Genomic DNA, 15278 nt, shown 5'->3' with positions numbered 1-15278 from the left:
ACTAAAAAGGATAGTGATGTCATATGACCTTTAAAACCACTTCATTATACTTTTAAAAGGAATTTACTGGTTAAGTTACAGGGAAGAAATGTGAGGCTAAACCTTGTAGGAAACCAGATGGATGGTCTGCTCCAAAACTACAAGATGTATGCTTTGTGACTTATAATAATAGGCTTTTTTTTTTTATTATTACTTTCATGTGTCATTATTCTTATTAATAATCTCATTGGGACGTTCTATGATACATCACTGTTTCTCATGCAGTTCAACTCAGATCTTCATTAATCACACCGTGTGGCTGTGTGATATACAGACATGTTTGTGTTTTGTGTGTCCCCCCACACGCTCCTTGAATCTGACCATCATATGTCAGGGCCGCGTGAAAGAGGATGGGGTCAGTTATGGCATTTCTTCCGGGTCGGTGTGGTCTAGGGAGGGATGAGCGGTGATGCTGCCTGTGTCGGCTGTACTCATCAGCAGCCTGGCTCCTCTCCCCCCCACCTCTCTCTCCCTCTCTCTCTCTCTCACAGTCACACACACAGACCGAATAGAGACTGAGAGCAGAGCACGTCCGCCCGGGGAGACAGAGCCAGAGCTCCGCATAGCGTTACTGCTGCGACCCAGTCGGTCTTTTTCAAATGGATGTCTCCTCCCTTAGCGCCCTTTGACACTGCGCCGTGCTGCTGTACTCGCGTTCAGCACGAGAAGCTCCTCGTCTCTGGCTTTTTTTATTTTAATTATTATTATTTTTGTAATGTAACTGGTTTATCTTCTCGACGACGCGGAGAGAACCACACTCCCCCCCCTCTCTCTACCATCGTTAGCCCGCTAAGCTACCTAGCCCGCTAACTCCGCCGTTATACTTTGCACCGTATCTGGCTCGTAGTTAGCCAGCCTGCGGTCTCCTGCGCCACGGCGGCGGATTGAGGTGACCCCGTCACTCTGGGTAAGCGAACGAAATATTCGTGAAACGAACAAAAAAAAAAAGAAAAAAAAACTCGCGTTAATGTTGTTTTTCCATCCGCACATTCAACCTCAGACGAGTCAGTCCAGTGTACCGCTAACAGCTAGGGCAGAGCGGCTCTTGTTGACAGAGGCAGCCGAGGATGTGATGCGACTCCCCGTCTAACACAGGGGACTCTCCCCGGACTTTCCAGGCTGCTGCTCCGCTGACCGCCCTGAGACACGCTCGGCGGATGCAAAACGCGTGTTTTTTGTTTTGTCGATACTCAGAAATAGTTTTACGCCAACATTTTGGTGTTGACTGTCCGTCGGTGTGTGGTGAATGGGCCAGTTCACGTTGTTATCTCACAGATGCCGCATTTGACTGCGGCGACTTTCCCTAACGGTCTAATCAAATGAGTGATGCAGTTGTCTTGACTGGGGAAGAAATGCAGGAGCAGTCCGTGGTTAAAGTTCACCATCGTGGCTACAATGGACTGTGTGTGTGTGTGTTTGTGTATTTGTGTGTGTGTGTGTGTGCTTGTGTGTGTGTGTGTTTGTGTATTTGTGTGTGTGTGTCCTCTTCCTGGTGGTCGTTTCCTCGTTTTGCTCTTAACATGTCTGAGCCCCAGTGTTACCTCACAGCCTGGAAAGATGAGCTGTAAACCCGGAATTTAACCTCTGTTTGGTCGCTGCTGTGCCTCCTGCTTCTAATAGAGGTCAGGTGATTTAGCTTAGCGTGGTTTAAATGGGGGAGAAAGAAAAGGAGGAGAAAAGAAGAGAAAAGAAACGAACTCGGCTCGGTTTTCCTCATTTTCTTCTTGCTGTTCCAGTGCAGAGAGATAATCACATTTTTTTTTATAGGTCGTCGTGAAGGAAACTGTGGTGTATTTGTGTGAGTGGGGGAAAGGGAAGACTGGCTGGGAGTAAAAGGAGGGAATGAGTGAGCATACATTCACAGCGCTGTAATAATCTGAAGAGATAAGAAAATGGATTCATTATCAGTCCTGCAAGAGTCTGCAGTTGCAGAGAGGAGCAGATGAAGACGTACGATTGACAGGGAGCCAATTAAATTAATCTGTCATGTTTCTTAAAGGGAGAGAAAAGAGGAGCATTCATTATTTATCCTCGTTGTGTGTGTGTGTGTGTGTGGCGTTGCCTTTGGGAGTGCAGCAGGAGAATAAGCGCCGATGCCACAGTAAAGCAGCTGTACCTTTGAGCTACCTGTAGCAGCTGGTCCGCCGGCGAACGGGATCCCAGAGCCTTTGTCGTTTTTTGAAAAGAAATGTGTGTGCGGTTACAGCTAAAGAAGTCCCATGATTATATCAAGCGATTGCGTCTGAACGTATGCCGTAATGTGTGAGTTTTAAGTTCTTCCCAGATGGGATTTTCCTGACCAAGGGGCTGTGTTTGTCACATTCAGGATCTTTCCTCAGAGTTGTATATCTGAACGCACCCTTGTGTTGAGCCATGACTGTCCAGCATTGAAAGGAAATGAATCATGTTCCTCATTTCAAGGACGTGGAGTCGGCATGATCTGTTTCCTGCTTTTTTGTGTGTCGACCATGTTTCCAGGCCACAGCAGATGTGCTGCCGATAGATTTTATTAGACGCGAGAATTCGTGTTTTGCGCCAGTGTATGAAATAAATTAATTCACGTGTATGAAAATAGAAATGGGCGTGTAGGTAATTATGCCAATGTGGTCCATATAAAGGATATGTGTAAGTATTAGGTTATGTGATTTTTTCCGCCGTGTAATGTTTAGACAGGTGGTAATAATAATTATAATAGCACGTAGTTAATCAAATCTTTACCTAACTCTTATTTATAAAGTACACTTACAAATGCTCCTATAAAGGTTTGACACTTTTCTGTGCTTTCATTTAAGAAGTGATATCATTCGCTCACGCAGACTGACTTTTTTTTCTCAACACCTCAAGAAGGGTTGAAAGTGAAACGCTCTGATATCTACTGTGTGTTGGTGTTTGTCATCGAGCGCGGCCGCGGCTACTCTGGAACAATAGCTCTATTCTGGCCCACGTCTCCGGAGGGAGGCAGCAGCATTCGGCGTTCCCGGCGCTCACTGTGCCAGCTAGGCTTGGTTTGGGATTGGGTTTCCACAGCCACCTGGAGCTCAGAGCACAGGAATGCCATTGTTCCTTCTTCCAGACTATGGCCGGATCAGACACACATGCAAACACGCGCATGCACACAAACAGACACCGTGCAAGAGGAGCTCATACCAGCCACACTGTCCCCCAAAACTTATGTCGCCCTGCTCTGTTGCGTTGCCGTTGCTTACATGAACGGACAGTAAAACATCAGGCTTCTGTTTTCGCAATGACCGAGACCTAACATTAGCAGCAGAGCTACATGCTAGTTAGTTTTTTTTTCTTTTTTCTTTTTAAGTACTCTAAATATGAGTAAGCGGAACTTAATGCACTTCTGCTTATTACTCAGTCTTAGTGTAATTTTCATACCACAGTTTCCAGCCTATTAATATCTCTCCTTTTGCCTATTGTGAAATTGATAACAATGAATTAATAAATTGCATAGTTTTTAATTTTGCTGTGCTGTTCAGACGGCGACTCTTGAGGATACTGCAAAGAGCCATTTCAGTATTCTCTGCACTGTTCTAGACCAGGCAGTCAGTCATTTAATGAAATAAGTAATGAAACTACGTGCAGACTGAACACAAGCAAATGGAAAAACTGTGACACTGAAATAAAATATTCAATTATTAATATGAGCATATTTTCATAGACCGAATAGAGAAGTCGTAGCGACACCCTTTGTATCTGTCCCAGCTTGTGAAATGTCAGTTTAACTTTTAATCAGATCTTCCTCTCACATGAAAACATTGCGCCATAATCAGCCGTCAGTACAACATCTAGCTAACAACCAGCAACTCGACTAAGGCGGCTTTGGTTATAAATAATGTAACAGACTTTACAGCAGTTGATTTAGGTAAAGTGACGCTGCTGCTAAAATCTGAAATTCTTTCCTGTCAGAATGTCTAAGTAAATTTTACACAAGCTGTATTAATCTTAACAATTATCTTTGTTTGTTTATGAGATTACAAGTATGTGGTCTCATCTTAAGAAAATTTAGTTCAACAAAGGGCCCCGGTTGAATTCAAACCCTTGAGGGCAGATCAGTTATTCCACTTGAAACAGGCAACCAATATTTATGTTGACCTTTGAGAAACTTACTCCGGATGTTGCTCGCTAGTTTAGTGAGATCAGATAGCGTCTTCAGAGAAAATGAATGAAACGCAAAACATAGTGGGCTGAGGAGGAGGCAGTCGTTGGCAGTATTTAGCAATTTTTTTTTTTTCTGCCTCTCTGTCCTCTAGGGTTTGTAGGCAGACAATTAAGTTGTGTGTATGTGCTCGCCTGTGCTTGTGTGTGTGTGTGTGTGTGTGTGTGTGTCCTCCGGCTCTCCAGCAGGTCACATTAGGGATAGAGTTGCATAGAAGTGGGTCAGCCAGTGCCACCAGGGAGTCTTTCCAGCTCCCTGCTCCCTGCTGGACTCAACTAAGGCCGGCACATAAACCTCAGTTACGTGCATACGTTATATTTGAGTATTCGCTGTTAGCGTGATGAGCGTAATCCCGCTGTTATTCGCTGACCTGACATGTCCCTGCCCTCTTCTCTGCACTTTGACTCCTTATAAACAGCTTTGGCGAAAACTCTAAATGCACCGAGAGCAGCGAGCCTAGCTAGGCTATGGTGCAGTGTGTTTAAACCGAATATAGGTCCTCTCCAGATGATTCAGAGCTTGTCGCACTCTCTGTCTCAGCTGGATGGACACAGTGTTTCTGCCGGCTTAATGATAAGGAAATAGGATTTAGCCGAGTATTCAGCAGAGGTTTATTTCAACTCTTAGCAGAAGCCTCTTGTTTTTCTGCATTGGCTCTCCTCTCACAAGGAATTAATGGTCTATTTCTGTTCTCTGTTCGGTTGCCTCCATCTCCGTGTTGCTGAATTAAGATGACATCATGAGGTAATAAGACACTAATAGAAGCATAGTTTAAGACTGGATCATGTATTGCAAATCGACAGAGATATCACCCTTTAACTTCCAGAAAATGTAAATAATAGCTGCTGTTTCAAATCAAGTGATGATTAGAGTCTCTGAGAGTGTTTTTCCGTGTGTGCCTTGTATTGACACTGAGACAGGAGACCGGCATTTATTACTTACAGCAAACCACTGTAATTGCTTTTGAACATCTGATCAAATGACCATGTGCCTTTGTTTTATGGGTTTGAGGTAGTAATGATCTCTAGAGTGGCCAGTCCTGCTTCTGTGAGTCTCCTGCAGCTTTGTCACATCTTTCAGCTCTTTGGGTCTGTTTTATGCGTTGCGATTGGTCGATTAATTAAAAAGGTCACCCGCTACAAATTAATTGACAACTATTTTTGTAATATAATTACCACTTTAGCAGCAGCAACCCCAGAACTGTTTTTAAGGGTGGCCAGATGGAGCCACCGAAAATATTTTGTTGAATTTCCACAAGTGGCAAAAAAGCAACAGGCTAAAGGTAAATTTTCTATAGAAGCTGCTGATATGACGCCACAGATCGAAGCCGCACATTTTGTGCTTCCTTATGGGCGTTACATACTGCAAAATCAAAGCTGGGCTGACATCAACTGATTTCAATACTTGAATGACGCACACACACGTCAACCAGCGATATGTTTCTGTTTCGCCATTTCAATTTTAAACGGAGGTCAATATCGGACGCTACCAACGGATGCTGGAGCAACACCTCAATAGCGACTCGCTGACAACGTAGCTGGCCCTGCATTGCAGCTTTGTAACTTATGTAGCTGGTGAAGCGGGTGAACACAACACCGGGGTGAGTACAAAACCAAAGTTCAGCTGTTGCTGTCCCCATATGACTATCGTGGCTGCAAAATGGCTTTTATGGTGAAGTTGTCACAGTGCTGCATCGTAGTGAACTGTAATCAGTGAAGATAATGACAATCAATAAAACCTTGGGCACCCATAGATTTCAGAGGTGACTTTCACCCCTTCCCCCGGCCACGCATTGGTGACGTCCCTACATTTAAGTCAGTGTTTCATGTAAAAGTGGACAGTGTTGCTGGTTCCATCTTAAGTGATGTTTCCTTTAGTTGTGCATGACAATAATGTCTACATTCTTTTGTTAATTTGGTGTGAAGTAAAGAATGTCTTTAGTCTTTATTCTTTTGAAAGTAGTCGGCAGGTTATTCACTAATTAAAGTAATTTAAGAAATAAGCATGACTGTCCACAGTTTTTTTTTTTTTTTTCTCTCATTAGCTAAATTTTCACAAGCAGCTGTCAGCTGTTCTCTGGTTTAAAAGCTCACTCAGCACAAAATGGCTCACAGAAAAAAAAAAAATGCATAGCTGGTCAACACTGTGCAGCATTGAGCATCAAATGAACCAGTTATTTCCCTCGTGACTTGGTAGAGAAGAAAATGAGAAAGCAAAAAGTTGAGTGAATATTGGACTTTAATTCGCCAGGTGGTCAGTAACATTCTCCAGAATAAAGCTCATGTTGTCTGATATCTGCTGAACGTATCTGGACGACTTGAATAACAACCAGTTTGAGTTTAGCTGCTTCTTCTAGTCCCACTGCATAGAGATACGCTGTTTGTGTGAAAGAGTCACCTTCAACTCCTCCACAGAGGGAGGTGATGTGGACTGCAGCTCAGCTCTGAGTGACCCTATATGTTTTGTTCAGCTTAGCTCCAACAATTGCCTTCCCTGTAAAAGGACGCTGTTCAGGTGTGTCCTTATGTTGTTCACAACATCTGCTTCAGTCTGAGATGCCACTTGACAAAGAAAAAAGTGTTTCCATGGTGACAGCAGGGCTCCTTGCCCATCGCCCCACATTATCCATAGGAGGACGGTGAAAATGTCCAATTTATGCTGACTCATGGAGAAACAATTGTAAGGGACGATGTCGCACACACACGTCTCTCCTCACACTGGGATTATTATTTGTGTGTTTTATTGTGTTGCACACTGTGAGTTTGTGTTGCTTCCTCCATCAAGCTTTCCGATGTGTTTGTTTGAATTTAATATCAGGGGGATGCAGTTTTCCCGGCCATGTATTTCGATAGATTACACCATTGATGCAGATATTAGTCAATTTTTTTTTTCTGTAAATTAGGTTAGAAAATGCAGGAGTCGTACTCTATTGACAATTACGCGTTCACAGTAAACAACAGATATTGCGTTGTGCATATTCTGGATATTGTCTTGTAATATTACCATTACCAGGCTAGCTCTTGTTTTCTGTCTGACTACAAGATGAGACTCAGCCTGCTGTTGCGGTTTTTCCTGCAGATCAGGACGCGTCATTTCTTGCTGAAGAAACCTTTGGACGCTCAGATCTCGGTTCGCCTTCCAAGCTGTTGGTTTGTCTGCATTTCTGCAGAGTGGATCCAACTGCTGAAGGTTTGCATCTGCACTTCCTGGTGGCAGCTGTACCCTTCCTGCCTGAAAATCTCCATCTTAAGGCGTGCTTCCTGCGTTAAGTTCCTTATTTTAGTCACTTCTGTCTCTGATGACCTTTCAAATTTACTGGCTTTGTCTATATATAGACATGAAGAACGGGAAAATGTGTCTTTTAATAAATAGCATGACCGTCATCAGCGGATCACTGGTACCAAAGTGACCCAATACTCAAAATTTCTTATGTATTTTTAAGGAATCAAATCAATTTCAAGGTTTGAATGACTGTTTTAGGATTTGTTTAGTGTTTTGTCTGTGACTGCACTAAAAGAAATTGCACTTGAAGACCTAAGAGTGATTATTAAAGCAATATTTTACAAATGCTGTATATTTGGGGTGTATCTGAGCATTAAACTATTTCCTGACAAGTTCTTGATTATTGATCTCTGTGGAGGTATATGTTTGCTGGATTTGATCCAGCCTTCCTGTTCGGGAGCCGCAGGTAGCTGCAGTGCAAAGAACTGAGATTAACTCCAGTTCTGCAGCCTCTGTGGTGCCTTGGTCAAGGCCTAATGGCGCTTGTTGTGCCTCTGTTGTGTTGCCCGTTAGTACATGAATGACAGCTTTTAATGGGCCTTTGTTCACAGTGCTTTTATATGGAGACATTTGCTACATAAACAATGCAGTTAAAAAAAGAACAATGCTGATTATTTGTGACCCTGATCAAGAGTTTTTAGTCACATTCCAATGAACCAAATATCACTTGCCACACACTAGGTTCGTGTAGATGTAAAAAGACCTTGAGGGGCGAACAGCTAATGCACAGGGATAACGGATGTTAAATGGATTGCCAGCGTGTACATGTGTATGTCATGGTTAGCTAATGTTTCATTTTCACTGTAGAAATCAAGATGACAAACATGGATTAAAATTGGCTGCCAAATATGCTTGCTATTTTGGTGTGGTACAGTTAATTGCTGTGGATCTTTCCTCACAGCGTATTTCTGGCTGGGAAATATGATAATATGTACCATGAAGCACAAGACGTTTGTCTACTTAACACTGTTTTATCAGAGTAAAAACAAACAAAACCACCAAAGGCTTACATTTTATTTTTTTTTTTAAACATAACCTGTGCGTTTGGTCTCAGTTCAACTGGTAACTTCCCTGTAATTAAAAGGTCACTTATTCATGTATTTATTTGAGGGTTACAGCTCATTACCGCTGAAAGTAAACTGTAATGTATTTGATGTGAGCAGATCAGTTGTATTTTAACTGAAATTCGTTTTTCTACATCTTTCCACAAAGTGAGGAAAGCAGAAGTGTGACCAAACTGTCAATGGTATCACAAGATTAGACAAAACGTCTGATGTCTCAGGGGGTGTAAGTGGAGGAAGAGGCAGGTCCTAAGGCTGATTTAAAGTACTGCGTGACATAGACAGACTACATCTCCATTTATACTTGTGCACTCGTCAGCCTGGCTCACTCTGTTAACACAGCACCCAAACACTAGTCAGTAATGTATCTTTTTGCCAGTCAAGTTAATTTTTGTTTCTATTTCCTGCTTCACTTTCAACAATGGCGAATGAAACTTTCAACAAAATATAAACGATATTTCACCAAAGACCGGTCATACAAATGTTTTCGCCTCCAAACCTCCTTAGTTAACTTTCCCCTGAGGTGTTATTGATCCAAAACAATCAATCGGAGAAGCAGCCCAAAATGCTAAAGCTGAAACACGCTGCTACCAAGCGGACCAGTCGCTTGCGCTCTGCGTCGCCGTGGTGCGTTGTTACGTTTCCGCACGTCAGACCACGGCGTTAGAATCTGCGTCGCGTCTGGGCTGAGGGGCAGAGCTACGGCGTCAGATTGGCGTGGAGGTACGAACCGCGGATTACTGCGGCAGCTCTGTGCTCCGTCTTAGCTGTGTGACAGAGCGAGCTATTTGCCCCGGGCGTACCCTGACAAAGGTACAGCACTCCCCTTGGGGTGCACATACACAAACCATCCATCTCAAACTCTTATCTGCTACCACGCTGCTACTATGAGTGTCTAAGTGCTTGTGTGTGTGTGTGTGTGTGAGAGAGAGAGTGAGGACTCTCTGAGTAGAGTTGTTTTTGCCTGGTCACACTGATAGCCGTATCAACAGTTACTCCTGGCTGATGAACTGCAGAACAACACGTCCATTGTTTGTTTTTTTTGTGTGTTTTTTTTCCCAAGTGTGTGGGAGTGCATGCTAAGCCATCAGAAATTGCATTTCTACCAGCCTCAAATGTCAGTCGCTCTGTTCTCATGTATCCTGGGAATGTGTGTGTGTGTGTGTTGGATGAGTGTGCGTTGCATGTGCCTCAGTGTAATCTCTCAGGGGCCGGGATGTGGGTCAGTGTGGCTGCGGCTCCGCAGGCCGAGGGAGAGACGGCAGCAGGACGCTGCCCCGTCGTTTCTGTAGGGGACTAACCCGACTGAAACACGTTTCACAACAATGAAATGTACAGCAGCGACCAGCCTGCAGTTGAGATTTGACTTTATTTGTGCCTTTCACACACCTTAAAGCACAATGCTTTGAGTGTTTTATGCATGTAGCATTTTTTTGTGTGTGCTTTGATAGGCAAAAGGAGAAATCTGTAACCGCGTGGAACTAGACTTATTAGAAATGGATCTATAGAGGCGTAGTGGGATGGAAATAGAGTTTAATATCTGTCTGAGTTCTTATTAGAGTTAGATTTGAATAAGGATGAGCAGATTAGTCATGGCCGAGTCCCATAGTGGATTTTACCTGCAGTCATTAAGCCAAAGTTATCGCTGAACATTTAGACAATGGAAGCTTGTTGGAGGTTATGTAGTGGACCACGCGGTACGGGTGTGGGGCCTGTGATGGAGCTGCCTAAATGAAATATTGATAGCACTGGTTTGGTTAGAAAATTTTTGCATTTCTGCGTGCACGTTTTCAGTCGTATGTGTATATTTAGTTATTTGTTGAGTGAGTGTGCATTTTGCTCCATCCAATAGGCTAGCGAATGTCAGTTTTTTTTTAAGTATAGTCTTGATGTGACCCAGCAGTATCACATTTGTTTAGGATTAATGATAACCAAAGCATGCAAACGGGCAGATTTTCATGCTTGACTGCCAATGGCGGATAACGGCTAACGGAGGATCCTTCTCTGTTGAAACGTGTCTCTTTACGGTACCATTTAAACACAGAGATGAAGATAAATTGCTTTCTCACTCGTAAAAGAAACAGATATTTTTTTTTCTCGTTGCAGGCTGCAACAACCCAGATGTTTACGACATAAATATTTTGTCAGCCTAAAAGTGGGTTAGCGTTTGTTATAATAGCACTCAGAAATGTTCTTTTGTCTGACTTAGCATTCGGATTTTGCACTACAAAGGCGCTGCTGACATTCCTCAGAGCACTTCAAACCGAGCACAGAAGTACAGATTTATGTTATGTATGAAGATGCCACAACCGTCTTTACACCCGACGCAAAATAAAACATGTTCTGCCCTGACAGTGCTGCATATTGTTGAGCAGTGTATTCTTCTCTTCTATTTCAGTCTAGTTATTTCCAGTGTTTATTTCGTTGACGCCTTTTGCCACAACATAGTTCCAAAAAAACAACATTTTATCTGCTTTTTTTGCTCATTGAAAAAGGCAAATTACGTGCGCCGTCCATTTGTAATTATTAAGAGTTGCATGAAAAAAGAGTAGGATCATGAATATTACTGATCTGTATGCAGCTAAAAACCAGAAGCGTGCGTGCCAGGAAAATGTGTCGAATCCACGCTGTGCCACTTCATCACAAGAGGAGATGGCACGCTGCGTAGAATTGCTGGGAAGTCCGTCCTGGATGGGGAATGTTGCCGGGAGCGTTGGAGCGCACAGCTGGAGGCAGGCATGCACTTAAGCTTGATCCTGTTGACACGGCCGCTGGCCAGAACAGACACAGGCAAGGAGACGCGAGACCGAGAACAAAATCGCAAGTTTTAGATGTCGCGGAGATAGGCAGAACTAGATGGGGAAGTTTGAGGCTAAATCTGGCCCGTGTAGTCACTCGGGACACAAAGAGGCAAGGTACCGCTGTGCCTGTTAACAGTGGTCTAGTGGCCTGCTGCTGCTTCCTGAGCTCACTGTAAACAGGAAGCAGATCTCTGTCTTTCTGTCTGTTACTCTCTCCTTTTATCCGTCCCTTTTTTTTTTTGCCTGTCCTTTGGTCCTTCTTTCTCACTTCCCTCCCTCTGCAGCTAATTCCAGTATAGAGAGGGACAGTTGCCCAGCTCCCAGTGCAGGTCATTATTATGGAAAGCAAAACAGGTAGTCGTGTTTCCATCCAGGGTAAATGTGACATGGCGTGTCAAAGGAGGTAGCACCGGCTGCCTTACCTATTTGCTCCTTGCTCTATTCCCGGCATTCCTGTTTTTCCCCCCCGTCCTTCCCCTGGAAAGCTGTCAGAAATGGTGAGATACAGGCTAGAGTTGCCTGCGATAGCGCTGTTGTCATCTTTTGTTGCCTTTCCTCCGGTCCCTATTTAGCACGGGTTCGGTGTTTGTTGCGTGCGCGGTGTGCGCTGTGTCCTACCGGGGGGGCTTTCCTTTCCCACACCACTGGAGGCACGAGGTGTTTGACGGAGCAGGAGGCTGAAAGGATGGCTGCTGTGAGGGGGGGGTGGGGGGGGGGGGGGGGGGGGGGGGGTACGGTCGGCCCGGGATTGGCACAGCTCTGTTTGTTGTTGCTAAGACCAAAGATGTCATCTTTGGACTCCCTCTGCTACAACATACGCTACAAACAGAGTCACATAACACATACAGAAACCTTGGCTGGGAACCAAGTACACACACACACACACGCACAAACACAAACACAGGCACACACTCCGTGCTCCACGCTCATAGCAAGCTATCGCAGTCTTATAAAAAGACCTTTGTTACTGTCCTACCATGTGTCTTCGCTCTGCCTTTTTTCTGGCACATTTCGGAGAGGAGAGCGTGTCACTTAGGTTTAATGCTCGGACATGGCTTGTTGGGCAAAGTGTGCTTGCACTTAGCTTGGGGGATTTGTGACCGACTGATTTGACTGTCAGTTTTAGCTCAGCCCTTACTACCTCCTAAATTGTCCAGAACAAAAGCTATTTCAGAACTCTCCAGCCTCCTTTCAGTCCGGCCCTGCCTCGAAGCCCCAGAGCCCTCCGCTTTGGCACGCCGACTTTAGCTCGCGAGGTGTTACGTGTGCTCGAACGTGCACTAACTCCGCGATGTTCCCTTTACACGAGATTTCTGCTCGCAGACATCTCTAAATGACTCCCTCTGCTTTTGGAAGTCTGCCTCAGATTATGTATTATGGATTTTACACCAGGAATTCTGTCTACTCAGGCTAAAGGGAAGGAACTCTACGTGAAGGAGATGGATTAATGGCAGGGAGTGTTTTTATGGAGGCAAAGTAGGGCGGGGTGATAAGGACCCAGCCGTTTGGCAACAATGATGTATTCTTTGCGTTCATTCACATCTGGCCACAGCTGGAATGGAGAGAAGTAACAAGGTGTACAAAAGAAAGGGATTGTGAGGCCTCAGCTCTTGTTATCTGCCAACTTAGCACCAGGGGTTCTTCTTCTCATCTTCAAAGTTAGCACAACACAACCTTACTGCATTTAACTCATGCATCGCTACGTTATTCCTTTATTAGTTAACGCCGTTTAACTGTCTTGTGTGTTTGTGTATATTTTGATGCAGATATTTTGTGAGAATTTTGGAGCATCAACACCAACCCAGCTTTTTTTTTTTTTTTTTTTTTAATAAATATCCTGATCTGTGGATTTAGGATTTAGGGTTATTAAAAATGAGCTGCCAGTCACATCTGGCCAATACATGATCTGCTTAAAAGTATTGGTTCTAGGGCGCATAAAGTTCATGCTGTAGATTTACCTCAGTTTTTGGATCACGCACACACACACGTATGTTTTTGGTGCAGCAGGAAAAATGAGAAATGTGAAAAATATATTCTCACTTCGTATGTTAAACAAGTGAAACGAAGGCATTCTAATGCAGTCTAGCACCAAATCTTAGACCCTCGGGGGTCATAGTATTCAGCATTTGTTTAAAAAACTGAGAAATCCGTATAGTGCTGTTGAATTATATTATGTTGTGCCACGTTCATATTATTTTGACAACCCCATTTTAGTCAGCGGGTTAAGTTTAATGTGTTTAATTAAATCCAGTTTATCAACATCACAAACTATATATTCCAAAATGGTCATACACTTGAATTCCCACCTTCCCCATGTTGTTTTAATAGAAACTAAATATTACAACAGTCATGAAGGAGGATTTAGTGTAGGACTGTTATTAAAATGCATTTGTTTTGACTAGTGAACCTAAATAAAGTGTTTATTTAATCTAATATTGTGTGAATAAAGTCTGTCCCCGAGCAAACCTAATGGGGGTTTTGTGCTCTGTCTCTATGTCCATTGTGAGCCCTACATCTGCTCATACAGACTGAGCAGACAAGTCATGGGGTCTAACCCCGTTCAGACATGCAGCATGAGTTAGCACATCATATGAGATTAACAACAGTCACATTGTCTGGCTGTCGCGGCGTGAAACGCTGCAGATTTTTCTGTTCTTATAACAGAAGGGGTGAAACTAGAAGCTTGTGGCCTTAAAACGCCAGTTCTCGTAACCTGCGATAACATTTCTGCCTCCACTTTCTGCGTCAGCTCAGCGTCGGCCTACATAATCTCATGTTCTACTCGCGCAACTTGCCGTTGAGACGGGTTCATGCTTGCTCTGCATTACACATCTAATCAAGTGTGTGTCCGTGCGACTGCGGCGCACAAGTGAGTCCGCAGTCGGTGAGGAAGGTGTGGGCTTCGTTGCATTGAAAGCCAGCATATTTGCGAAATTACCTCTGCCTTACAGCACGCTGTCCATTACATCAACTGTTTGTACACTCGAGGTTGCATAGCGGGCGATTACAATTTAAAAGAGGAGACTTAATACCCAGGTATAGGAAATCTGAGGAAGTTGCAAACGTACTACTGAAGAGGATTCGTTAGTCAGGCCTGGCAGCCCGACAATATTTAGGTGCGGTGTTGCCAAACCATGTTGCACAATGTGTCCTGTCTCGCTGAATACGTCTCTGTCTGTCGTGTGTTTATCTGACGCTGTGGTTACTCACTAGGTTTTTTTTTTTTTTTTTAACAGACGTATAGCAGTCATGGAACAACTACGGCACTAGACGGGTAGAATGAGGGAGAGGAAGAGGGTTTGCTCAGCAGAACAAGGCGTAGTCGAGTTGCAGTTTGCGCTGCAGTGTCGAGTGTGTTACTCCAGGTTTATTTTGTGATTGTCATGGGAATCTGACGGGTATTTATAGAATCGCTCGCTTGTCCTGCTTCCGATTTGCAGACGGATTACATTCCACTCACACTTGGTGGAGATTTCTGGAAGATAAGGGGAGAGAAAAGAAGGATCGAAAAGAGAGATGGCGCAACGTGATGCGCTTGTGTGTAGGGTTTTGAAAGAGAGAAAGACATACAGATGAGGGATGGTGACTCAGACAGGAAGAGGCAGACACCTTTGGTGGCCGCGGCACTTCACGTGTTGCATACCTGCACTGCGGTGCAGCCTCCTCACAGTCACTAAAGCAGGACTGTGTGGGCTGTCAGGAGGAGATTTATGGTGTGGCTCTTGTTGTAATACAAACTCTTAATACACGCACATATACAGAGGCTGGCAATGTGAAGTCCCAGCGGACCAGAATGATGACTTGGCTTTAAAGTAGGCCAAGGGCCAGATTGAAGGACTCGCATACACATGAGTCACGTTCCCTCTCATCTTCGTTCTCTGTGGATTTTTTTCAAAATAGCAGATTAATCCGGCGAAATGAGCAGTTCTG

General features: G+C 44.0%; 1 protein-coding gene across 3 annotated transcripts in view; it reads left to right on the top strand.

Annotated features, from left to right (window-relative positions):
• The first annotated feature begins 497 nt into the window (after positions 1-497).
• The window catches only part of galnt1 (UDP-N-acetyl-alpha-D-galactosamine:polypeptide N-acetylgalactosaminyltransferase 1), a 39258-nt gene continuing 24477 nt past the window's right edge, over positions 498-15278 (top strand). The window contains exon 1 of one of the 3 annotated variants that reach the window (XM_047598515.1): positions 498-946. The gene's annotated coding sequence lies outside the window, so the exon portion shown is untranslated. Of the gene's footprint in view, positions 947-4698; positions 4949-15278 lie in introns of those variants that run through there. The other 2 variants (XM_047598517.1, XM_047598516.1) reach the window with 2 other exon arrangements.

Source organism: Mugil cephalus, chromosome 11 (assembly GCF_022458985.1).
Source record: "Mugil cephalus isolate CIBA_MC_2020 chromosome 11, CIBA_Mcephalus_1.1, whole genome shotgun sequence".
In the NCBI taxonomy this organism is placed as follows: domain Eukaryota; kingdom Metazoa; phylum Chordata; class Actinopteri; order Mugiliformes; family Mugilidae; genus Mugil; species Mugil cephalus.
This window is presented reverse-complemented; position numbering and strand designations above follow the sequence as displayed.